This window comes from Topomyia yanbarensis, chromosome 2 (assembly GCF_030247195.1).
Source record: "Topomyia yanbarensis strain Yona2022 chromosome 2, ASM3024719v1, whole genome shotgun sequence".
NCBI classification, from domain to species: Eukaryota; Metazoa; Arthropoda; class Insecta; order Diptera; family Culicidae; genus Topomyia; species Topomyia yanbarensis.
Genome location: NC_080671.1, coordinates 128,978,523 through 128,999,632, shown reverse-complemented (window position 1 = coordinate 128,999,632; position 21,110 = coordinate 128,978,523). Strand labels below are relative to the sequence as shown.

Genomic DNA, 21,110 nt, shown 5'->3' with positions numbered 1-21,110 from the left:
CTAGGAATCGACTAAGGGGTGGGCCGATGGGGGTCATTTTTTTCTGTCACTCTAGTGCACACTATTGGCATTCTCAGCTACCCTTATTAGCCCTTGCTATTAAATATATATTTTGGGATTATTATGCATTCTCTGTCTGTTTTGGGTGATAGCCAAACTTTTGTTACAAGTTAATGAAATTTGCGGTTTTGTGCTAGTCACGATTCGCCAGTCGAGCTCGTGAAATAGTTCATGGTATAGTTCACGAAGTAATTAATTTTCTGCATGATCTTAATATATTTACGTAAACAATTCCAAGGAACTCAGACTATTCATGGATTCGAAAACTGTTTCTTGTGCGCTTCCGAATGCCACCCTGCTCTCTGGTCTTGAAATTTCTACGTGATCTATTGTGTACAACTGCTAGCAATCAGTCTAATAGGCGCGAGCATTAGATACAAGGATTGTTATTTTCTTGTTAAGACTCAATGTAATGTTCGTAATGAAATGAAACTGCACTGAGCACCAAAAATACATTACATAGCCACAATCCATGTCCGTGAAATAATTAAGAAAACTCTTAGACTCGTTACTCTGTGTAAAAAATCAGACGGTAAGCTCAACACTATAATATCACGATACCACGAAGAGAACTTGTGGTCTATTTTAGTTGAAAAGTTAATAAAGTTAATACAAATCAGTGTATCCTCAAATTATGAACAAGGATCAAAAAAATAGTAAACGTATTCAGACACAACCACAGTAACTTTACTAAGCATTAGAGTATAACGCCATTTTTTTCTTTTTCGTGTGAACTAGTTTTGTGAAAACACAAAAATTGTTTTCAATACGAAGTTCATTGATTAAATCGTGACCTCAATTTTTTTCTCAAAAAATTGTTGGGCAGAATGATCTTGACTTTTCGTGACGCTGGCTGGTGCACTGAAGTGGCGATGCTGAGGGTAAGATTTCTGGTCTCATAAATTAACCGTCGTATGGTTGAGCCTAACTTAGAAACGATTTTCAGTGTCAGTTGCACCAGCCCGGTATCACAGACCAATAGACGCATTACGAGATGAATTTTCATCATAATTTTTGACACTACGCAAGTCTGTGTATAAAGGGTCTGTAATTTTGACACAGAGCGTTTACTTTACTAATAGCGTTTTTGCTTAACCCCGGAACTGAGTCAGGTCCTAATCCCAACCGCTGTCTGCTTATACATTTTTACAGCAGTTGGGGTTAGGACCTGACTCAGTTTCGCTTCAAGCAAAAGTGACATTAGTTTCCGCACCAACTCGAAAATGTTACCGCCTTTTTAATCTCATGCAAACCCATGAAATGCCCAAGGCAGAGTTGTTCAAAATTATTTCATAGGTTACAACAGGATGCCGATAGGTGAGTAAGAACATCATGGGATGTTACTAATTTAATTGATTCGGTGTATCGAATCTAACCGGAACTGATAGAGGAATTGGCTAACTTATATTTAAAACTTATATTTAAAATTTCACAAAACTATAGTATACTGGAACTTGAGGCGCTAGACCTGAACGGAGAAGGTTGGCTCCCTGGTCATCACTATGTTGGGTCTGCGGAGTTCCATTTGATGGGAGGGTCTGGTTGGGATCCACACTTTCCTTATTATAGCAGTTAGTTGGGTACAAAAATATTGATCAGTCATCATTTCATTTTTTTTTTTCGACCGAAAAACTCCATTGGTATACGCATGACACAAAAAGTTGGACAATAATGGGTTAATGTACGGTGCCTTAAAGTTTCTTCGAAGTAAGGATTCTTCAAAGTTTCAACGGTTTCTACATAAAATTTATAAGAAAGGCATTAAAAACTTAATGTACAGATCTCCAAAACCAGCAAACTCCCAATAACCCGCATTCGAGCCATCCCTGTTAAGTTTCTCTCAACTCTCTTGCCGTCATATTGGGGACTGCTCCCGCCCGTGAAAATCTCAAACCACTGCTCACGTTCACTGCCGTGGTAATGCCTTTTCAGTTTACCTCTAACCCGTTTTCGAGACAGACGTGAATGCCAACTTGTGTAGAACCGTGTCCGATCGCAAACCATCGTCTATCGTCCGGCCGCAGCAGGATTGTAAGGCAAAAACCAGATCGTAGGTTGCTACTTTTTATGGGCAGTCAATCAGACAGCAAATAAAAAAAGTTTCTCTTGCTTTATTTTATTGTTGTTGTTTGGACGTTGTGCGCGGGTGAATTGCATGCAAAATACCATCGTTGAGCGCTTGTGCTTATTTTCGAGTGATCGAACCGCAACTAAAGACAAAGGTTGACTAATAGAGATTGAGTGATTTCTTCATTTTTTTCGCTTCTGTTGCATACCGCTACGTCAGTTCCTTGCAAGTCGTAAGGCACCGCTACGTGGAACCAAAACTGTCGTTACCCTTCCGTGGTTTGAAGTGAGCTGTTTTGTTTCGTTTTTTTGTTTTGGAACGTCGATGATCGCGTGTGGGTTGCTGTGATGTGAGCCAGGAGCTTTCAAGTGTCTCCGGTGTGACTCGGCGTTCAGGTATCGTGACTCGGTGGTCGTATTTTTTCAGTTTCTTGGGCTGCACTATTGGTGTTGAATGGTGATTTTACAAGATTACATACCATGTGGACAACGAGAGTGAGTGGACGGAAAGGTGCACGGAGTGGTGGCGTTAAGGTTGAGTCACCGGACTGTATGCTAATTGATCGAGTCTCCTCGACCACCGAACGGACTACGAAAGTGTGCTGTCAGATGTAGTTGATGGTGCACCATAAGGAGTATGTGAACAGTTGACCATGAACAGGACTTGTGCAGAGACCAGCGTGAGACGGTTTAAAATTATAAATGATCAATTGAACGCTGTTAACTCAGCACTAATATGAGATCATTTCATGTATGCAAGAACTACCAAAATTGCGTAATTCGGGTTTGGTCCTAATGTCGAATATTGCAAAATCAAATAATGTTGGTTTATTTTAAATGGTTTTATATCGACATAGAACAATTAACTTTGAATTTAATTGCTATGGTTTAAAATAAGTTTCAATGGTGTATATAATCTAAATTTGATTATTTAATGTAAGCTTATTTATCGTTGGCAGGTAAAAAGAAATTGTAAATAATATTGGACGTCACGGCAGAACATTTCACACTACTACTTCGATAGCAAAGCTTAGGTTGTTTGTTTCAAAATTTGTAACTTGAAGTATTACACTGTTTGCCAAAAAAGACAACTTTTTAAAGTCTTTATTGCTCAATTTATTTAAAATATTATTTTATTTACGACAATCCCTTTTAAGCAAGATGTTCAAGAATTAAGGTTGAGAACTACTCTTACTCATCGGCAAAGCTATTTAGATAAATGAAAAACATGTTGAATCAATTTCTAAAATTTGCAATGAAAGGTTAGATTGAAAAAAATTGAAATTCAAAAAAAATTGTAAATATTGTTCTAAATCTCGACACACCGAATTCATAGATTTTTTTCCCTCAACGAATTTGTTTCTAATATTATTTTCAACAGACATCAAATATCTAAATTATTATTTTGGAAGAGTGGATTCTCCGTAATTACTTTCAAGGAGAATAATAACCAAAATTATTTTTTCAAAAGACACATCTTTATTACATTATATAATTTCTTCAAAGACACTATACCACTAATTTCGAAATTATGTGATCTTGATCTGTTTTTAAATATTTATTTTAGTATTCTTGACTTTAAAAGTGAAATACTTGAAAACACGGCATTGTATACAAAGTCTAATAGCGCAATTGAGTTCAGCCCTCCGATGTACACCAAAAATAATTACTGTTTTTATTTTGCTTGATTTTCAATGCTTCTTTTATAATTGTTCTAGATTTTCAATTCTCTTTTTATAATCGATCATTCAGCAAATTTTGAATTTTTCATGAAAACCAATCATAACGTACTAGAGATAAACGGAAAACGCCACTTTTCATCATTTTCCTTCGAAATAAACAATATGCAACCGCATACCCAGATTGGACAAGTAATGCGTTTTTTAGGACACCAGACAACCGATAAAAACCAGAACGTCTGGTCACTCCACCTTTTTCCTTAATTCTGTTCAATCTTTCTTTTTTGCTTTTTTTTCATTTTGATCGTTATTCCGATTTTCCTTTTCTTTTGTTTTTTCCTTTTGCTTAAACTTTTTTCCATTACCCAATTTTATTGTTCCTCTTTCGTTATACTATTTTTAGTTTTTTATTTCCTTATTCCGTTTTGCTTCCATTTTTGACTATATTTCTGTTTTCTTATTTCACATCTGCATTATCATTTTTTTGTTTTTCCTTTCGTCTTTTTCCTAGTGCCTTTTTCCCTGTTCCATTTTCCTTTTTTTCTTTTTTCCTTTTTAATTTTTACTGTTTTTTATTATCTTTTCTCCTTTTACTTTCTCAGTTTTCCTTTTCCTCTTTTCACTTTTCTTTTTCTTTTCATTTTTTATGTTTTCTTATTTATCTATTTCCCTCTTTTCCTTTTGTTTTCTTTTTATGTTTCGTATTTTATATTTTTTTTCTGTTTTTGTTTTTCCTGTTTTCCCTGTACCTTCCATTTTTTCGATTTTTAGGATTTTTTCTGTAACTTCTGTTTTTATCTTTTTTCGGGTTTTCCTCTTTTTCCGGCTTTTCTTGTTTTCCACCTTTTTTTCTGTTTTCCCGTTTTTCTTGTTTTTCAGTTCTTTTTCTGTTTTTGCTTTATTTCCCGTTTTATTTGTTTTCCGAATTTTCCTGTTTTTCCTGATTTTCCTGCTTTTTGCTTTCCTTGTTTTTTCTTGCTTTTCTTATTTCCAGCCTTTCCTGTTTTCGTGCTTTCTTGTTTTTCTGTTCTCCTGTTTTCTTGTTCACCTGTTTTTCTGTTTTATCAGTTTACTTGTACTCCTGTTTTCCTTTTTTCATGTTTCCGTTCTTCCTTCTTCTTTCCTGTTTCTCTGATGTCTTGGTTACTACTTTTCCGTTTTTCTTTTTCTCTGCTTTTAGGAATTTCTGTTTCTCTGTTTTTCTCTTTTTCTGCTCTTTTTACCCTACTTTTCTAATTTTTGTGTTTTTCTGTTTTACAGTTTTCCTGTTTTCATATTTTCCTGTTCTCTTGCTTTCCTGTTTTCCTATTTTAATTTTTCCTGTCTTCCCGTTTTTCTAATTTTCCGATCTTTCGTTTTTTTTCGATTTTCTGCTATTTATCTGGTTTTCTGTTTCACTTCCGTTCCGTTTGTTTGTCTTTATCTGCTTTTCATTTTTTATACATTTCTGATGTTGTATTTCTTTCCAGTTTTCCTGTTTTCCCGTTGTCCGCTTTTCTATTTTTTTTTTGCTTATTTTTTTGATTTTCCATTTTTCTGTTTTTCTTTTTACTTTTCTGCTGGTTTTCTCTTTTTCCAATTCTTCTGTGTTTCTGTATTTCTGTTTTTTTCTGTTTTCCTGTTTTCAAAATCTCTTGTATTGCTGTTTTCCTATCTTACTATTTTTTGTTTTCTGGTTTTTCTGCTTTTCAGTCTGTTTTCTGTATTCCCGATTTCTCATTTTCAGTTTTCTTCTTTTTGATTTTTCTATTTTTCATTTTTTCTTGTTTTTTTTTTTGCTTTACTACATTTAAGTTTTCCTGTTTTCTTGATTTTCTGTTTTCTTGTTTTCATATTTTTTTTATCCTGTCTCCTGTATTCTTCGCAGTTTCCTACTTTTCTATTCTTTTTTCTGCTTTTTTTAATTCTGTTTTTCTGTGTTACTGTTTTTCTGTTTTCTGTGTTCCTGTTGTCCTGTTGTCCTGTTTTCTTGATTTCTTGTTTTCCTGATTTCTTGTTTTCTTGTATTCCTGCCTGTTTTCGGTTTGTCTATTTCTTGTTTTCCTGTTTTTCTATTTTTCTGCTTTTCTTTTATGCTGTTTCTCGGTTTTTCTGTTTTAGTTTGTTTTTCTGTTTTCCTGTTATCTTGTTATCCTCTCTGTCTTCTGTTTTTTTGCTTTCTTGTTTTCCTGTTCTTTCGTTTCCTCGTTTCCTAATTTTCTGTTTTTGCTTTTTTCTGCCATTTCTTTATCTATTTTTTAATTCCATGGTTTTCAGTATATCTGTTATTCGTATTTCTGGTTTTCTCTTATGCTCTCTTCCGCCTTTTCTGTTTTCCTATTTTTCTGATTTCCTATTTTTTTTTGTTTTCTATGTTCCTGTTTTTTCTGTTTTCTATTTGTCTCTGTTTTTCTGTTTTCCGGTTTTCTGTTCTACTGTTTCATCTTTTTTCTGTTTACCTATTTTTCTGATTTCCTGTTTTCCTGTTCTTCAATTTTTCTGTTTTTCTGATTTAATGTTTTTCTGTTATTCTGTTCTCTTGTTTTCCCCTTTTTTCTATTTTCCTGGTTTTTTGTTTCCCATTTATCTGTTTTTTTCTTTTTTTTCATTTATTTTTCCTGTTTTCTGTTTTTTCGCTCTTCTGTTTTAATTTATTTCTTTGTTTCGCCTTTTCTGTTTTCCTGTTTTTGTATTTTTCTGATTTACTATTTTCCCGTTCTTCCTGTTTTTTTGTTTTCCTGTTTTTTTTGTTTGCTGTTTTCTTTATTTCAGTTTTCCTGTCTTGGTATTTTTCTTTTTGCCTGTTACTCTTTATCTTTGTATTTTTTTGTTTTTCTATCATTCTCTGTTCACCTTTTCTGTTATTCCTATTTTTCTGTTTCTGTTATTTCCTATTTTTCTGTTTTTTAAATTTTTCTATTTTGCCGAATTCCTTATTTCTCCTTCTTCTGCCTTCCTGTTTTTCCGCTTTTCTGTTTTTTGTTTTTCTGTTTTTCTGTATTTTTGAAATCTTGTTTTTTATTTTCTTGTTTGTATGTTTTCTTGTTTTTTTGATTTTATGTTATCCTGTTTCCAATTGTTTTTGTGTTTCCTGTTTTTCTGTTCGTTTGTTTTTTGTTTTTCTATTTTTCTGGTTTTCTCTTATTCGGTTTGTATGTTTATCTGTTTTGTTCTTCCATTTTTCTGTTTTCTGTCTTTCTATTTTTCGGTATTCTTATTTTTCTGTATTTTTGTTTCCTGTTTTTCTTTTATTCTGTATTTCTGTACTTCTGTTTATGTGGGATTTCTGTCTTCTGTATTTCTGTTATTCTCTTTTTTGCCTTCTCTGTTTTTTCAGATTTTCTTATTTTCGGTGCTTCTGTTAATGTGTTATTCTTATTTACAATTCTTTTTTTCTTTTTTCTGTTTTTTTGTGTTCTTGTTTTTCTATTTTCCTGTGTTTCTGTTTTCTTGTTTTTTTCTGTTTACAGTAATTCTGGTTTTCTGTTATTTTCTGCTTCGCCCTTTCTGTTTTTGTAGCTCTGATTTCCTGATATTCTGTTTTTATGTTTTTCCTTTTTATGTTTTTCTATATTTTTTATTCTCGTCTTTTCTGTTTTCCCAGTTCTTGTTTCTCTGTTTTTCTCTTTTCTTTGTTTTCTGTTATTCGTTTCCCTGTCTTCTGTTTTCTGTCTTCTGTCTTCTGTCTTCTGTCTTCTGTCTTCTGTCTTCTGTCTTCTGTCTTCTGTCTTCTGTCTTCTGTCTTCTGTCTTCTGTCTTCTGTCTTCTGTCTTCTGTCTTCTGTCTTCTGTCTTCTGTCTTCTGTCTTCTGTCTTCTGTCTTCTGTCTTCTGTCTTCTGTCTTCTGTCTTCTGTCTTCTGTCTTCTGTCTTCTGTCTTCTGTCTTCTGTCTTCTGTCTTCTGTCTTCTGTCTTCTGTCTTCTGTCTTCTGTCTTCTGTCTTCTGTCTTCTGTCTTCTGTCTTCTGTCTTCTGTCTTCTGTCTTCTGTCTTCTGTCTTCTGTCTTCTGTCTTCTGTCTTCTGTCTTCTGTCTTCTGTCTTCTGTCTTCTGTCTTCTGTCTTCTGTCTTCTGTCTTCTGTCTTCTGTCTTCTGTCTTCTGTCTTCTGTCTTCTGTCTTCTGTCTTCTGTCTTCTGTCTTCTGTCTTCTGTCTTCTGTCTTCTGTCTTCTGTCTTCTGTCTTCTGTCTTCTGTCTTCTGTCTTCTGTCTTCTGTCTTCTGTCTTCTGTCTTCTGTCTTCTGTCTTCTGTCTTCTGTCTTCTGTCTTCTGTCTTCTGTCTTCTGTCTTCTGTCTTCTGTCTTCTGTCTTCTGTCTTCTGTCTTCTGTCTTCTGTCTTCTGTCTTCTGTCTTCTGTCTTCTGTCTTCTGTCTTCTGTCTTCTGTCTTCTGTCTTCTGTCTTCTGTCTTCTGTCTTCTGTCTTCTGTCTTCTGTCTTCTGTCTTCTGTCTTCTGTCTTCTGTCTTCTGTCTTCTGTCTTCTGTCTTCTGTCTTCTGTCTTCAGTCTTCTGTCTTCTGTCTTCTGTCTTCTGTCTTCTGTCTTCTGTCTTCTTACTTCTGTCTTCTGTCTTCTGTCTTCTGTCTTCTGCCTTCTGTCTACTGTCTTCTGTCTTCTGTCGTCTGTTTTCTGTCTCCGTCTACCGTATTCCGTCATCCATCTTCCGTGTTCCATCTTTCGTAATCCATCTTCCGCCTTCCTTCTTTCTTCTTTCTTCGTCCAATTCTTTTCTAAAAGGTCCTTATTCCTTACATCGATGTTACCTCAAGTTCTCATTGTTTTCATTTTTGGAGAGAATAGCTATATTTAAATTAGCTGTTCATAATGTATATCCCACAGACAACAAAATAATAAAATAGCGAATTAGAATCGCCAGAACACCAGGATTCGGAATTAGAAACACATATTTATTGGAACTGATGCTCTACACTACAACAACGGCTTTCTTTCCAACTGAATCCCAAAATTCTCTAAACTATAGTGCGCTGTCCACTGTCTATCATTCTAATTTATCATATGAAATATATCCCATTATACTTACCATTGAAAACATAAGTATAGAATCTTGGAGGAACCATCAGGCCACCCGATTGAAACGGTTTGGACAGGGAGAGTGGAACTACCATCTTCCTGGTACTAACATTCCGTGGGGCTAAGTGAATACTCCCGAGTAAGCGAAATGCCCTGCCAACACCTTTCTTCATTTGAGCCATTACAATTAAATGGCTGTTCTATGTAGCGCAGAATAGCACATAGGGATCGTCCATAAATGACGTGGCAATATATGGGGGAGGGGGGAATTTTTTTAAAGGGGAATAGAGGCTGACCTAATGTCACGACAACTTTCCCCGGTTCATCTAACATCGTTTTTTTTATATTTTTTAAAATTTTTGCAGGGTTAAGGGGGGAGGAGGTTTACCGTTAAGCTACGTAATTACCAGGGGGTATCTAGAGTTTTGTGACGAAATGCTACGATGGGGGAGGGGGTGTTAAAAATCACTCAAAAAATGCTACGTCATTTATGGATGATCCCATATATGGAATAATTTAAAATTATCATTTGTTGACATGTTTATCCCTATAAACACTACTTATTTATAATAATTACCACAAGTTAAAATGAAAAAGTTCAATATAACTATATGAAGGACTTCATCGAATTCAGGTTGAAATCGACACTATAATCGGTCGTTCAATCCGAGGCCTAATTAAGTCTGTTATTGTGCCCAACACGAAACTACCCACAGGATCCCAACACAACCGAAACAAATTAATGATTTGCATTCTGCAACACCAACCAACGCTGCTAACGGTACAGTCCAGTCCCACGTCCAGACTACTGTAAACTCGGCCCGGTCCCGATAAAACCGACGTGAAAGATTGTCGAGACAGTAAAGATGTACTGGCGAATAAATAAATCTGGAAGGAGTCAACGATAAAGCAGTCCAGATCACACCTGGAACCGTGGGAGCCTGACGGCCCACCTTATCAACCATTAGGTAAAGCAGAATGCTGTAAAGCAATAATGTAGGCACAAAAGTACGTTGGATGACCGGATTCACCAGCGGCCATCGATTCAAGTCAAGTTCGACGTAAGTCATTGAACAGTCTCTACGCCATCCAGTCAGTGGTAATCCAAGTATGTATAGGTATATACTCGATTCGTCCCTCCCGGGCTGGTTGAAACTTGAGTCGAAACTGCGAGGGTTGCTTTGATGCCTCCCACCTTCACATTGATCATCATCATCATAGTTTGTGTCATGCTCGTGACCGTGATCGTGCCGCCGATGGTCCATCTCATTCCACTTTGTCACGCCGAAAGGTAGGAAGTTGAAGCGATAAACCTACATTTGAAATGGTTGGCAGTGATTTCTATCTGCTTTAGTTTGGTTTCGTTGGTTGGTCGTCTTGTATATCATTAGGAAGACCCCTCCTGAGAAAGGTAATGAAAAAAGTTTAACTTTCTAAACTTCATATAAGCTGCCGACGGGGAGCACTGCCTTTAGATGGAGCACGATATTTGTGCAAATTTCTTGTTATGCTAGAACTGAATGTTCAAAAGCTAAGTATGATGAAACAGTTCGCAATTACCAACGGTAAAACAAAGTTACTATTTAGCCCTGAGCCTTATGAAGCGTGTCGACCGAAGACTTGCCCAGAATCACCGGAGCATTGCGCATTTCAAACAAACTTTATTTTAACTCCAAATGAAACCCGGCAGGGGTCCGATGAATGTTACGAGTACGAACCAACGACTAGCTAAAGTTGATTAGCTGCATTTGTTTGTTTTGCATTTATTTACTTCCTATCTGTTTTTTATTGACTAAGAGCGAGTTTTCTTCTCTTGTTTCATTTTTCGCCTGTTCTAAAAAGAGATTGGCATAGAAAAATAAGGCTGATTTAGTGTAGTGATACCCTAACGAGGGCAAGATTTTGCAAAATTAAGTACAAATAAAACATGGAATAAGGTGATATAAAGTTTGTCGAGGACTCTTTGTCTTCTACAGTAGGGATATTCTGGTTTTTGTAATACCTGCACTATTACAAAAAAACCGTAGTACAAAGGCTTGTGTATTAATATATTCACAATTAAAATTGTTTCGATTGGTCGCACAAGAAACCAAGAACATTACAGTCACTGAGTACTTTCAACAAAACTATCAATTCAGATCATCAGTGACGTAACCAGGATTTTGCTTTATGGAGCGTATTTTGACGATTTTTAAGAAAATAATTAAATCCATGCATATTTAACATCATTTTTCGTTACGTACTAGGAGAGGGACGATAATAATATTCAGCTTTTTACGATCCATAATGGCGATCTATTTTAATTTATTCGTATCGCCCAGTTAGGAATGGATAAAACGATAAAACAAAACAGCAAAAGTTCAGATCATCGATTCGATCAAGATCAAGGCTTAACTATGGAGACGCCTATCGTTTTGTTTTGTTAATCCGTAGTGCACGACTAATTCGGGTAGGACTTCCTTTATGGAACATTCGCCCAAAACAGACCACAACAGATAACAATGGGTAAACAATAATACTATGGATGTTTTCGATTCATTTCCGGATATCTCAGAGTGGACCTATTTTGTGATTTTGATATTCACTCGTCTATTATTTTATAGATTGTAAACTATGACAAGGTGAGCTGGTTTACTATCTTTTGATCTGTTTCCTCTTATTACTTGGGAACTCTACAGAATGCGCTTTATTTTGCGCTAGACAAGAAATTGAGAGCTTATGAATAATGAAACGAAAATGTTTGGATAAGATCAAAACTGCACTCATTGTCTAGAAATTTCAAGAGCATGAGAGTGGTCATGTATGCTGCAGCTAATTATACCTTTGTATACCCGATCTCAAGGGAACCCTTCAATGGCGTATTTGGTTGCAGTGCACTGATCGCTCAAGTCTGCCCATGCAACCTGGTTGTGCTCAATTATAACTATTCAAATACAGCTGCTATACTCGAATAATCATTCCAGCGGGGACCATGAGACTATTCATAAATTACGTAACGCTTTTAGAGAGGAGGGGGTGCACGATAAATTGTGACAGGTTGTGACATATGGGGAAGGGGGAATAAGCTAGGACGTTATGTAACACGTATTTATTGATTTTTTTTATATTTGTTTCGTAATAGGGGAGCGGGGGTATAGAGAAATTTGTGACAATTTGTTGTTTCAGTCTTCCAGCCTTCCAGTATTCCACTATTCATTCAAGTTTGTAATGAATATAGAGTAGGTGCTCCTATAGTTGAGGTGTACCAATAGTTGCAGTAGTGGGTTATACGCCTAACTTAGGTACCAACCATCCACAAATATTTTTTATCGATTCATCGCACTAAAATTATGCAACAATAAAACTGTTATCCTTGAAATTTGCTCAAATAGCTATTGAAAAAAATGATTTTCTTTGAATTTTGAGCTTCTTTGCACCTATACATGATATGGAACTGCCGATCGCTCGGCTTCGCAGGATGTGACAGGATAATCTACGACGAGCTACACCTCCGCAACTTCGATATCGTGGCGCTGCAGGAACTTTGCTGGACGGGACAGAAGGTGTGGAAAAGCGGGCATCGAGCGGCTACCTTCTACCAGAGCTGTGATACAACCAACGAGCTGGGAACCGGCTTCATAGTGCTGGGCAAGATGCGCCTACGTGTGATCGGGTGGCAGCCGATCAACGCAAGGATGTGCAAGTTGAGGATCAAAGGCCGTTTCTTCAACTACAGCATCATCAACGTGCACTGCCCACACGAGACCCGACGACGAGAAAGAAGGGTTCTACATGCAGCTGGAGCAGACATACGACGGTTGCCCTCTGCGAGACGTGAAAATTGTCATCGGCGACATGAACGCACAGGTAGGAAGGGAGGCAATGTACAGACCGGTGATCGGGCCTAACAGCCTGCATCCCGTATCAAATGACAACGGCCAACGATGTGTGAACTTCGCAGCCTCCCGTGGAATGGTAATCCGAAGCACCTTCTTCCCTCGCAAAGATATTCACAAAGTCACCTGGAGATCACCGGACCAAGTAACAAAAAATCAAATCGACCACATTCTAATCGACGGTAGATTCTTCTCGGACATCACAAACGTCCGCACTTATCGCAGTGCGAATATAGATTCGGACCACCACCTGGTTGCAGTATGCTTACGCTCAAAACTTTCGACAGTGCATAGCTCTCGTCGAAGCCGAACGCCGCGGCTAAACATCTAGCGGCTACAAGATGGCAGAGTGGCTCAAGAATACGCGCAGCAGCTGGAAGTGGCACTACCAACGGAAGAGCAGCTAGGCGCAGTTGCCCTTGAAGATGGCTGGAGAGATATCCGATCCGCCATAGGTAGCACCGCAGCCACTGCACTAGGTACGGTGGGCCCGGACCGAAGAAGCGACTGGTACGACGGCGAATGCGAGCAGTTAGTCGAAGAGAAGAATGCAGCATGGGCGAGAATGCTGCAACACCGCACGAGGGCGAACGAGGCGCGATATAAACAGGCACGGAACAGGCAGAACTCGGTTTTCCGGTCCAAAAAGCGCCAGCAGGAAGACCGAGATCGCGAAGCGATGGAGCAGCTGTACCGCGCTAAAGACACACGGAAATTCTACGAGAAGTTGAACCGCTCGCGCAGGGGCCACGTACCACAGGCCGACATGTGCAGAGATACAAACGGGAATCTTCTCATGGACCAGTGTGAGGTGATCCAGAGGTGGCGGCAGCACTACGAAGAACACCTGAACGGCGATGCAGCAGACGACGAGGATGGCACGGTAACGCACCTGGGAGCATGCGCGGAAGACATTACACTACCGGCTCCGGATCTCCAAGAAATCCAGGAGGAGATCAGCCGGCTCAAAAATAATAAAGCCGCTGGGGTTGACCAAATACCAAGCGAGCTACTAAAACACGGTGGCGAGCCACTGGCTAAAGCGCTGCACTGGGTGATTATCAAGATTTGGGAGGAGGAGATTTTACCGGAGGAGTGGATGGAAGGTGTCGTGTGTCCTATCTACAAAAAGGGCGACAAGCTGGATTGCTGTAATTACCGAGCAATCACCCTGCTGAACGCCGCCTACAAGGTACTCTCCCAAATACTATGCCGTCGACTATCACCAATTGCAAGAGAGTTCGTGGGGCAGTACCAGGCGGGTTTCATGAGCGAACGATCTACCACGGACCAGGTGTTCGCTCTTCGTCAAGTACTGCAGAAATGCCGCGAGTACAATGTGCCCACACATCATTTGTTCATCGACTTCAAAGCCGCATACGACACTATCGATCGAGATCAGCTATGGCAGATTATGCACGAGTACGGATTCCCGGACAAACTGACGCGATTAGTGAAGGCGACGATGGATCGGGTGATGTGCGTAGAACGTGTCTCAGGGACGCTCTCGAGTCCCTTCGAATCACGCAGAGGGTTACGGAAAGGTGATGGTCTCTCGTGTCTGTGAGCAGGGATCGACACGAGTGGTACGATTTTCACAAAGTCCGTTCAGCTACTTGGCTTCGCCGATGACGTTGATATTATTGCACGAAACCTTGAGAAGATGGAGGAAGCCTACATCAGACTGAAAAGAGAAGCCAAGCGCGTCGAACTTGCCATCAACACGTCGAAAACAAAGTACATGATAGGAAGAGGTTCACGAGAAGAGAATGAGAACCGCCCGCTTCGAGTTTGCATCGGTGGCGACGAAATCGAGGTGGTTGAAGAGTTCGTGTACTTAGGCTCACTGGTGACCGCCGACAATGATACCAGCAGAGAGATTCGTAGACGCATCGTGGCAGGAAATCGTGCTTTTTTTTATTTCGATTATAGAGGTTTTAACCTTTAGGTCATTCGCCTCTTCGGGTTAGAAAAATCTCTGATGAAAATTTCTATCCCTATGTGCGGGGTCGGGGCTCGAACCCAGGTGCGCTGCGTACAAGGCAATCGATTTACCAACTACACTACGCCTACCCCAAATCGTGCTTACTTTGGCCTCCGCAAGACACTTCGGTCGAACAGAGTTCGCCGTCGTACGAAGTTGACCATCTACAAGACGCTGATTAGACCGGTAGTTCTCTACGGGCACGAGATCTGGACTATGCTCGTGGAGGACCAACGCGCACTTGGTGTCTTCGAACGGAAAGTGCTGCGTACCATCTACGGTGGAGTGCAGATGGAAGACGGCACATGGAGACGGCGAATGAACCATGAGTTGCATCAGCTGTTGGGAGAGCCGCCCATCTGTCATACCGCGAAAATCGGACGACTACGGTGGGCCGGGCACGTAGCCAGAATGTCGGACAATAGCCCGGTGAAAACGGTTCTCAATTGCAATCCGACCGGTACAAGAAGACGTGGCGCGCAGCGAGCACGATGGATCGACCAGGTGGAAGACGATTTGCGGACCCTTCGCAGACTGCGTGGCTGGCGACGCGCGGCCATGGACCGAGTGGAATGGAGGAATCTTTTGTATACGGCACAGGCCACTTCGGCCTTAATCTGTTAATAAATAAATAAATAATGATATCGTGTACTTATAGTTGCAAGTCCCATAAGAAAGCAATGGGATTTGCAACAATAGGAACCGAAATTAGCGATTGCTCCACCATTGGTACATGTGTTCCTATAGTGGTACAAGCGATTTTAAATACATAAATTGGTTATTAAACCATCTTTATATTTTTCCTATGAAGCAGGAATTGAAAGCTTTCATTTAATATATTAACATTGCCCATAGGTCTATTCATCGATTTTTTAGCAAAAGTTTTTCTTAAGTATGCGACTATTGGTACATCCACCCTATACCAAATTCGTTATTGATACTTTTTGCATGTATCAGGCAACTAGCAGCTGGGAAATTGGATTCTGAGATGATTATGACTTTCATTGGTTTAGTTTTTGATAAAAACACGCTGAAAAAAATCAAATTGGACAAGGAAAAGTTTTTTTTGAATAACTTTTTTCCTTGAATTTTTGAGGTAGGGAAAATAATTACCAATCTTGGAACAAAATTTCATCCAAATCAAAGATGGGGATTTTTGTATATCGACTTTAAATTTTTAAAATTGATTTTTTCAGTGTAGGAGTTGATGAAGATTTTTTTCAATATGATTATTAAAAAGTTTGACTTATTTTGTGCAAATCACTCCTACAACATTTTTTTGTAAGATTTGTCGTTTTTAGACTATAGCCATTTCAAAAAAAATTGGTAAAAAAAGTTTGACCCTTTTCAAAGTGACAAAGTTTTCATGTCCAGATAGTTTCATTAAAATCTGAGAGGGTGCTGCTAACATTTGTTCGAGTTGGCGCAAAATTCGACTATTAGCAGTAGATACAGAATACTAGATTAGGATCGTCGCGTCAGATGAGCCAAATAAAAAAAAAGCAAAAACATAATCCCTCTACCGTCATTTCATAGCTACTAACCATTTTTGTTTCTTTTGGCCAACAAAACAATGTCCATTCTTGGCTGATGTATCACTAACTAGAATGCACAAATTGTCTAAACCTGTACTGAATTTTGATAAATTTTTATTTCATTGTGCGGTATATACAAACTGTTTCATTTCATAACATTAACAGACAAAAATTTGTACCAAGGAATTCGTTATATTAAATATATTGATTTCACACATCATTTTTTGCAATTTGTAGTAGCGCATAAAAATTACGTCACGCATAGATATCATGTGAAAACAAATGAAATTATAATAGTATGCCACATAGAAATTTGTTTCATAGCAGATATCACATCATTTTTCTATTTACCTCGAGCCTGAAATGAAAAAATAGGCAAATTCTGCATTTTACTAATTTAAAGTTCAACTGAATGGTTTGTGGTTGCAAGCAGGCCATATTTTTCTGCGTGCACCAAAAGTGCGGACCAAAAAAAGATGGGTAGGTAATGTCAGAGACATAACCGAAGTGAAGTAGAATACACATAGGCTGTTAATTCGAATGCTGCAATTTTTGCTACGTTCTGCATTAAAATCAGCTATTTCGATATTTGTTATGATGTATTGTGCCTCGTTGTTGTGCATTTTACCCCTACACAGGTGCGTTTTGCCCTACCCATTTTTTAAAGAGCAATTTATAATGATTTTAAAAAATTTAATATTTTTCATGTTCCTGAATATTTTGCAAAGCGATTGTGATTTCAGAGTAACATGTTGGCTAAATGATATAATTGATTAAATTCTTCCAATTGATGCATACGCTTGTATTTGTTTATTTATTTATTCATTCATAATTAATATCAACAGACACAGTGTGGTCCTAATGATAATTTCTTAATCTATTTAAAAAGCCAAATTGTAATCTGCTACGTGGAATGTGAAGATCAAATTCGGATGACACTCTGTTGAAGGTCCGCTGCAAACCAATGATGGCACCGTTAACTCCATAGTTAGTCCGGCGAAGAGGTAATCGGAGAAATAAGTTTTGTCAATTCGATCTTGCAAAATATCCGAAATCGTCATAGCACGGAATAGATCTCGCCGCACTTGCAATGTATCGAGTCCAATAAGCAAACCCCGGCTTTCGTAACTTGGCAGCTGGTGAGGGTTGCTCCAAGGCAATCCACGAAGGGCAAACCGAACAAATCTACGCTGTACTGTCTCAATTCGATGGACAAACGTTGAGGTAATGAGGGTTCTACACAACTGAATAATATTCCAGTGTTGATCGAACGAGTGAGCAGTAGAGAGATTTCAAGTAGTAAATATCTGAAAAGTGCTTAGATATTCTCATTATGAACCCCAAACAGCGTGATGCCTTTGCGATAATATAGCTGATATGCTGTTTAAACGTCAGTTGTTCATCGAGAAAAACTCCGAGATCTTTGACACAATTCGCTCTGTCAATCGTGGATTCAGCTAGACAGTATTCGAATCGAATTGGCGTTTTTTTCTCGAGAACGTAATGACCGTACATTTCTTGGGGTTTAGGGTCATTCGGTTGATCTCGCACCATTCCGCAAAGGTTACCAGTTGGCGTAGAAGGAAAGCTGCATCATCAGTATTCCGGATTCTATGGTATAACTTGAGGTGGTCGGCGAAAGACAACCGTGGTTCTTCTAAACAAAAGTTGACGTCGTTGAAATACAGAAGAAAAATCAATGTATCGAGATGGCTGCCTTGCGGAATACCAGATGAAGCGAAGAACTCTTCAATTACACAATCACTGAGATACGATTGCATCCAACGGAGAATATTAGTACACCAAAGCCAAGTCTATCCAACTTTGCCACTGCAATAGCGTGATTAATCTTGTCAAAAGCAGCTGAAAGGTCCGTGTAGATAATGTCAGTTTGAAGGCCGTCCGACATGGCATCTGTCATATATGATGTGAACGACAGAAGATTCGTAGATGTTGAACGTTTCGGCATAAATCCATGCTGAGTCTCGGAGATATACTGTTCGCCGTGGCTGGAGATGGGTTCCAACACAGCCATTTCAAACAGCTTAGGAACTGCACTTTGCGTTGTAATACTGCCACTGCCACTAATTGTATAGCGGGATCAAAATGCATTCATCTTGCTGAATATTGTTAAAAATAGGCCACTTTAAAGTATGGCATGTACAAATAAAATAATTTAATGGCCAAATCGGATAACAAATAGTTTTTGGACTTACTGTAAATTGTACTTACTCTACAGTTAAGAACCAGCAGAAGTGCATTGGCGCGTGGAATGTCAGCATTAGAGAGTTAAGGCGAATGCTCTATACATAATATGTTCAAACCTTCACCAAGCAGGTTTCTTAGCGTGGAGTTTTCGCAATAACCCTGCAATTGCCGCGTATGATAATAACCCACAACGAATGTAGTGCCAGGCAGCGATGCCACATGTTTTTATGAAATGTCTGTAGAAGAATAATTAAAATGTCTGTAAATGTCTCTAGATGGTTGTGTAAATCCTAGTTACACTAGAATATTAATTTAAAAATAGATTGAAATTAGAATACTATTAATGAAGGAATCACTCGTAGTCGAATACAGTTATTCTAGTACAATTTTGCTAAATACAATTCTCGACAAACATATGATTACGGCCTAAAAGCCAACTGTCAAAATCCACTTTGAATTGAAATTTCGGACAAACCGTTACTAGCCGAACACAGTTCACAGCAGTTTATGAAAGAGAAAACTTTTCTCTTTCGTTTACTACCAACATCTGTAATTGGCGTGTAACGGTTTGTCCGGAATTTTCATTCAAAGTGAATTTTGACAGTTGGCTTTTAGGCCGTAATCATATGTTTGTCGAGAATTACTCTTTTAAAAGTCTAGAGTTCTAACTACGTCTGCAGGAGGCTATCAAAAGTCTGTAGAATTCCGACATGTCTGTAAATCTGGTATAGCTGGTGCCAGGACATTACTTTTAATGGAGCATTTCACTAGTTCAACAGCGAAATAAGTAAAATCATTTAGCTGAACATAAAATAAACCGGTCTTCATGTGGATGTACAAATCCCGTCATACATGCAGCAGTTACACAATTAAACTGTGTTTATAACAGCGTATACATAGATAGGGTTACCAAATGGACTGAGAGCAAATTAAGGACATCCCTGCCAAATCTATTCGGAATTGGAGCCTGAACCGGTTGTCACTTGAGCCAGAATTCTGAAAAAGTCGGGATTCTGGCTTATGTTCCAGCAGTTGAACTGGGACGTTGAATCTTGATCGAGACAAATTGGAATGGTGTATTGCCAATATTGAACGAAGATAACATCTTTGGCTATATCGAGTTATCCAACAAATTTTGGTTACGTCTGAGTAAAAGAACTTTTGGTTGGAATGAGTCGCCGAGAGTATGCATTAACAAAAACAATCGCTGGAAGTATTTGAAATTGACAATTGAAATTGATTCTCTTGGAATAAAGTTGATCTGAATAATTTAATACAGGGTGATTCATCATGGCGTTTTTTTGATCTCGCAAAAATTTTAAAAATTGAGTAAATCGCGAAATGTTTATTTGTCAATCGAAAGAACATTTTTTGCCATTTATTGTTTGAAAACAATTTCTTTTAAACGTTGACCATGTTGGCGCTTGAGGTAATCCTTTCGATTGGTCCAATGTTTGATGATGGATTCGAGTATTTCAAGTGGTATCTGGCTAATTAGTCGAGTAAAGTTGGTTTCCAATGGGAATGTCAATGTTTTCTTCAATGCGTGCTGGATGTGGTCGATTTGTTCGTTAACCATCCAATAACGAGAACTGCAACTTTCACTCTTTGATTGTATGGTGAATAGTGGAGTCAGTTGGCCGATTATATCGACCATATTATGGACGGAGTGCACGAAACACATTTCTCACAGATCGCTGGTTTTCGAAATATAGTTGAATAATTTGAAAATCGTGAGCATACTGTGGTGGCAAACAATACTAAACTACAATAAAATGGCATGCCTTATTAAAACCATCATGTTGAACCACTCTGTATATGCCAAGGTTTGAGACTAAAAATAAGGACATTTGAAGTAAAATAAGGACGCTTTCCAAAAACCTCGAAAATAAGGACGGTTGGTAACCCTAACATAGATGATATGTAAAAAGTTATCCCAGTTTGCCCCACACGCTCATCCATAACAACTCAAATTTGAGTAGCCAGCCACTCAATTTCATTAAAAGTGCACATAGTCAAAAATTGAGTTTTCCTCGTTTACTCAGTTTTGAGTTTGGGATAAAAATGTCAAATTTGAGTACATTTTACTCAAGAGGGAAATACAGAAAATAATCATTCCGCATTTTTAATAAAATTACAAAGACATTCATTGGCATTTCAAATATCATTTACCTGATCCTCCAGACCGTTGTCCAGGTGTTTGCGATGTTCGGGAACTTAATCCAAGGGTCGTTCTCTACATCTATTTCATGCCGATCGGCATCTTGTATAAATTGCCGAAACTACAAAAACACAACTGGAAGTAAGATTTGAAAGCAAGCAAAACTCAATGAAACTTACCTTCTAGTTTTATGAACGATCATCGGCTTTAACTTCAGGCTCTTTTTAAAATTTAAATCAACACCTAATTCCGCACACTTTTTTGAGAGTATTTTTTCACTCAGAACTTTGAAGATTTTATGATTACTCATGAAATGAGTTAGTTCTACTCAAATTAAAACTCATTTTTTGACATATTGCTATTACTTTTGAAATTGAGTGCTCCGAACTCAAATTTTGAGTAGTTTTGAATGAGCGTGCAAGTATCAAATCAACCGCAGAAACATATTATATCAGTATCCAAGACGCCAACATCATCTCCTTCACAACAACCAATGCTAATAAAATTGTCATCGTCAATCATACTACCGCTTGCCAAAAG

At 38.3% G+C, this 21,110-nt stretch overlaps 1 protein-coding gene across 3 annotated transcripts in view; it reads left to right on the top strand.

Annotated features, from left to right (window-relative positions):
- Positions 1–2,001: 2,001 nt before the first annotated feature.
- Positions 2,002–21,110, top strand: part of LOC131681279 (uncharacterized) — a 30,857-nt gene continuing 11,748 nt past the window's right edge. The window contains exon 1 of one of the 3 annotated variants that reach the window (XM_058962002.1): positions 2,002–2,091. The gene's annotated coding sequence lies outside the window, so the exon portion shown is untranslated. Of the gene's footprint in view, positions 2,115–21,110 lie in introns of all 3 variants that reach the window. The other 2 variants (XM_058962001.1, XM_058962000.1) reach the window with 2 other exon arrangements.